Source organism: Ranitomeya imitator, chromosome 3, assembly GCF_032444005.1.
Source record: "Ranitomeya imitator isolate aRanImi1 chromosome 3, aRanImi1.pri, whole genome shotgun sequence".
NCBI classification, from domain to species: Eukaryota; Metazoa; Chordata; class Amphibia; order Anura; family Dendrobatidae; genus Ranitomeya; species Ranitomeya imitator.
The window spans coordinates 125,317,049-125,323,067 of NC_091284.1; positions in this window are offsets into that span (position 1 = coordinate 125,317,049).

Sequence of the window (6,019 nt, forward strand, 5' to 3'; positions counted from 1 at the left end):
ATGTATGACACAGTCTGCTGAGCCATGCATCTAATCCCATCATGTGTGATACAGTCTGCTGAGCCATGCATCTAGTCCCATCATGTGTGATACAGTCTGCTGAGCCATGTATCTAGTCCCATCATGTGTGATACAGTCAGCTGAGCCATGTATCTAATCCCATCATGTGTGATACAGTCTGCTGAGCCATGTATCTAATCCCATCATGTGTGATACAGTCTGCTGAGCCATGCATCTAGTCCCATCATGTGTGATACAGTCAGCTGAGCCATGCATCTAATCCCATCATGTGTGATACAGTCTGCTGAGCCATTCATCTAATCCCATCATGTGTGATAGTCTGCTGAGCCGTGTATCTAATCCCATCATGTGTGATAGTCTGCTGAGCCATGCATCTAATCCCATCATGTATGACACAGTCTGCTGAGCCATGCATCTAATCCCATCATATATAACCATAATCCTCTAGGGGGATTACCGAACAGAGGATAAGAAGTAAAATGAACAATAAGTAAAGTTTAAAAATAACAGTTTATTGATACATCTTAAAAGAAGGCAAAAGAAAGAGGGAAAGGGAAGGGGGGGTGAACTGGACCAAAAGAAAAAATGAAAAAAGACAAAAAATGGGACTTCCAAGTGGTAAAGGGAGAGGGAAGCCAGCAAAAATAAATCTACATACACAATAAAGCATGCATCATAAGGATAAATGTCCCCTCCAAAGCTATGAGGTCTATGTAACACAAGTGTGCCTACCAAAAACTGGTTAATGTAGACCAAACATAAAAACAGGCATAAACTACTACCTACATATATGAGTCATAATGGTGATGCATATGGAAGGCGGGAGAGGCCAAAATAATAAAGAAAGAGAAGGGGATACCTCAAAAGTACTAAGAAACCGTGGAGGCTGAAGAGATAAAACAGCTACTCCTAAGGCTTAATGAGAGAAAAAAACCCTATATCATGGCAAGATAAATGGCTCAAAGACCGCCGTTGGTGAAAAGGAGTTAGTTTACCTGTAATATGTTGATGGAGGAGATGGGGGAAAGTGCCGAGGTGGTATTCAGACAGGTATGTAGAGACGTGTGGCTGTGGCTATGCTCTCCCGACGCCCTTTACGTCCTTGGCGTCGGGAGAGCATAGCCACAGCCACACGTCTCGGCACTTTCCCCCATCTCCTCCATCAACATATTACAGGTAAACTAACTCCTTTTCACCAACGGCGGTCTTTGAGCCATTTATCTTGCCATGATATAGGGTTTTTTTCTCTCATTAAGCCTTAGGAGTAGCTGTTTTATCTCTTCAGCCTCCACGGTTTCTTAGTACTTTTGAGGTATCCCCTTCTCTTTCTTTATTATTTTGGCCTCTCCCGCCTTCCATATGCATCACCATTATGACTCATATATGTAGGTAGTAGTTTATGCCTGTTTTTATGTTTGGTCTACATTAACCAGTTTTTGGTAGGCACACTTGTGTTACATAGACCTCATAGCTTTGGAGGGGACATTTATCCTTATGATGCATGCTTTATTGTGTATGTAGATTTATTTTTGCTGGCTTCCCTCTCCCTTTACCACTTGGAAGTCCCATTTTTTGTCTTTTTTCATTTTTTCTTTTGGTCCAGTTCACCCCCCCCCCCCTTCCCTTTCCCTCTTTCTTTTGCCTTCTTTTAAGATGTATCAATAAACTGTTATTTTTAAACTTTACTTATTGTTCATTTTACTTCTTATCCTCTGTTCGGTAATCCCCCTAGAGGATTATGGTTATATATACTTGTTGAAGTGACGTATGAGCCACTAATTATTAAGGACTATGATAATATCTAATCCCATCATGTATGACACAGTCTGCTGAGCCATTCATCTAATCCCATCATGTGTGATAGTCTGCTGAGCCATGTATCTAATCCCATCATGTGTGATACAGTCTGCTGAGCCATGCATCTAATCCCACCATGTATGATACAGTCTGCTGAGCCATGCATCTAATCCCATCATGTGTGATAATCTGCTGAGCCATGTATCTAATCATATGATGAGTGATAGTCTGCTGAGCCATGCATCTAATCCCATCATGTGTGATACAGTCTGCTGAGCCATGCATCTAATCCCATCATGTGTGATACAGTCTGCTAAGCCATTCATCTAATCCCATCATGTGTGATACAGTCTGCTGAGCCATGCATCTAATCCCATCATGTGTGATACAGTCTGCTGAGCCATGCATCTAATCCCATCATGTGTGATAGTCTGCTGAGCCATGCATCTAATCCCATCATGTATGACACAGTCTGCTGAGCCATGCATCTAATCCCATCATGTGTGATACAGTCTGCTGAGCCATTCATCTAATCCCATCATGTGTGATACAGTCTGCTGAGCCATGCATCTAATCCCATCATGTGTGATAGTCTGCTGAGCCATGTATCTAATCCTACGATGCGTGATAATCTGCTGAGCCATGCATCTAATCCCATCATGTGTGATACAGTCTGCTGAGCCATGCATCTAATCCCATCATGTGTGATACAGTCTGCTGAGCCATGCATCTAATCCCATCATGTGTGATAATCTGCTGAGCCATGTATCTAATCCTATGATGAGTGATAGTCTGCTGAGCCATGCATTTAATCCCAACATGTGTGATAGTCTGCTCAGCCATTCATCTAGTCCCATCATGTGTGATAGTCTGCTGAGCCATGCATCTAATCCCATCATGTGTGACAGTCTGCTGAGACATGCATCTAATCCCATCATGTGTGATACAGTCTGCTGAGCCATGCATCTAATCCCATCATGTGTGATACAGTCTGCTGAGCCATGCATCTAATCCCATCATGTATGACACAGTCTGCTGAGCCATGTATCTAATCCAATATTGAGTGATAGTCTGCTGAGCCATGCATCTAATTTCATCATGTCTGATAGTCTGCTGAGCCATGCATCTAATCCCATCATGTGTGATACAGTCTGCTGAGCCATGCATCTAATCCCATCATGTGTGATACAGTCCACTGAGCCATTTATCTAGTCCCATCATGTGTGATACAGTCTGCTGAGCCATGCATCTAATCCCATCATGTGTGATACAGTCTGCTGAGCCATTCATCTAATCCCATCATGTGTGATAGTCTGCTGAGCCATGCATCTAATCCCATCATGTATGACACAGTCTCCTGAGCCATGCATCTAATCCCATCATGTGTGATACAGTCTGCTGAGCCATGCATCTAATCCCATCATGTGTGATACAGTCTGCTAAGCCATGCATCTAATCCCATCATGTGTGATACAGTCTGCTGAGCCATGCATCTAATCCCATCATGTGTGATAGTCTGCTGAGCCATGCATCTAATCCCATCATGTATGACACAGTCTGCTGAGCCATGCATCTAATCCCATCATGTGTGATACAGTCTGCTGAGCCATTCATCTAATCCCATCATGTGTGATACAGTCTGCTGAGCCATGCATCTAATCCCATCATGTGTGATACAGTCTGCTGAGCCATGCATCTAATCCCATCATGTGTGATACAGTCTGCTGAGCCATGCATCTAATCCCATCATGTGTGATAATCTGCTGAGCCATGTATCTAATCCTATGATGAGTGATAGTCTGCTGAGCCATGCATCTAATCCCATCATGTGTGATAGTCTGCTCAGCTATTCATCTAGTCCCATCATGTGTGATAGTCTGCTGAGACATGCGTCTAATCCCATCATGTGTGATACAGTCTGCTGAGCCATGCATCTAATCCCATCATGTGTGATACAGTCTGCTGAGCCATGCATCTAATCCCATCATGTATGACACAGTCTGCTGAGCCATGTATCTAATCCAATATTGAGTGATAGTCTGCTGAGCCATGCATCTAATTTCATCATGTCTGATAGTCTGCTGAGCCATGCATCTAATCCCATCATGTGTGATACAGTCTGCTGAGCCATGTATCTAATCCAATATTGAGTGATAGTCTGCTGAGCCATGCATCTAATTTCATCATGTCTGATAGTCTGCTGAGCCATGCATCTAATCCCATCATGTATGACACAGTCTGCTGAGCCATGTATCTAATCCAATATTGAGTGATAGTCTGCTGAGCCATGCATCTAATTTCATCATGTCTGATAGTCTGCTGAGCCACGTATCTAGTCCCATCATGTGTGATACAGTCCACTGAGCCATTTATCTAATCCCATCATGTATGATACAGTCTGCTGAGCCATGTATCTAATCCCATCATGTGTGATACAGTCTGCTGAGCCATGCATCTAATCCCATCATGTGTGATAGTCTGCTGAGCCATGTATCTAATCCTACGATGCGTGATAATCTGCTGAGCCATGCATCTAATCCCATCATGTGTGATACAGTCTGCTGAGCCATGCATCTAATCCCATCATGTGTGATAGTCTGCTGAGCCATGTACCTAATCCCATCATGTGTGATACAGTCCACTGAGCCATTTATCTAGTCCCATCATGTGTGATACAGTCTGCTGAGCCATGCATCTAATCCCATCATGTGTGATACAGTCTGCTGAGCCATTCATCTAATCCCATCATGTGTGATAGTCTGCTGAGCCATGCATCTAATCCCATCATGTATGACACAGTCTCCTGAGCCATGCATCTAATCCCATCATGTGTGATACAGTCTGCTGAGCCATGCATCTAATCCCATCATGTGTGATACAGTCTGCTAAGCCATGCATCTAATCCCATCATGTGTGATACAGTCTGCTGAGCCATGCATCTAATCCCATCATGTGTGATAGTCTGCTGAGCCATGCATCTAATCCCATCATGTATGACACAGTCTGCTGAGCCATGCATCTAATCCCATCATGTGTGATACAGTCTGCTGAGCCATTCATCTAATCCCATCATGTGTGATACAGTCTGCTGAGCCATGCATCTAATCCCATCATGTGTGATACAGTCTGCTGAGCCATGCATCTAATCCCATCATGTGTGATACAGTCTGCTGAGCCATGCATCTAATCCCATCATGTGTGATAATCTGCTGAGCCATGTATCTAATCCTATGATGAGTGATAGTCTGCTGAGCCATGCATCTAATCCCATCATGTGTGATAGTCTGCTCAGCTATTCATCTAGTCCCATCATGTGTGATAGTCTGCTGAGACATGCGTCTAATCCCATCATGTGTGATACAGTCTGCTGAGCCATGCATCTAATCCCATCATGTGTGATACAGTCTGCTGAGCCATGCATCTAATCCCATCATGTATGACACAGTCTGCTGAGCCATGTATCTAATCCAATATTGAGTGATAGTCTGCTGAGCCATGCATCTAATTTCATCATGTCTGATAGTCTGCTGAGCCATGCATCTAATCCCATCATGTGTGATACAGTCTGCTGAGCCATGTATCTAATCCAATATTGAGTGATAGTCTGCTGAGCCATGCATCTAATTTCATCATGTCTGATAGTCTGCTGAGCCATGCATCTAATCCCATCATGTATGACACAGTCTGCTGAGCCATGTATCTAATCCAATATTGAGTGATAGTCTGCTGAGCCATGCATCTAATTTCATCATGTCTGATAGTCTGCTGAGCCACGTATCTAGTCCCATCATGTGTGATACAGTCCACTGAGCCATTTATCTAATCCCATCATGTATGATACAGTCTGCTGAGCCATGTATCTAATCCCATCATGTGTGATACAGTCTGCTGAGCCATGCATCTAATCCCATCATGTGTGATAGTCTGCTGAGCCATGTATCTAATCCTACGATGCGTGATAATCTGCTGAGCCATGCATCTAATCCCATCATGTGTGATACAGTCTGCTGAGCCATGCATCTAATCCCATCATGTGTGATAGTCTGCTGAGCCATGTACCTAATCCCATCATGTGTGCTAGTCTGCTGAGCCTTGTATCTAATCCCATCATGTGTGATACAGCCTGCTGAGCCATGCATCTAATCCCATCATGTGTGATACAGTCTGCTGAGCCATTTATCTAATCCCATCATGTATGATA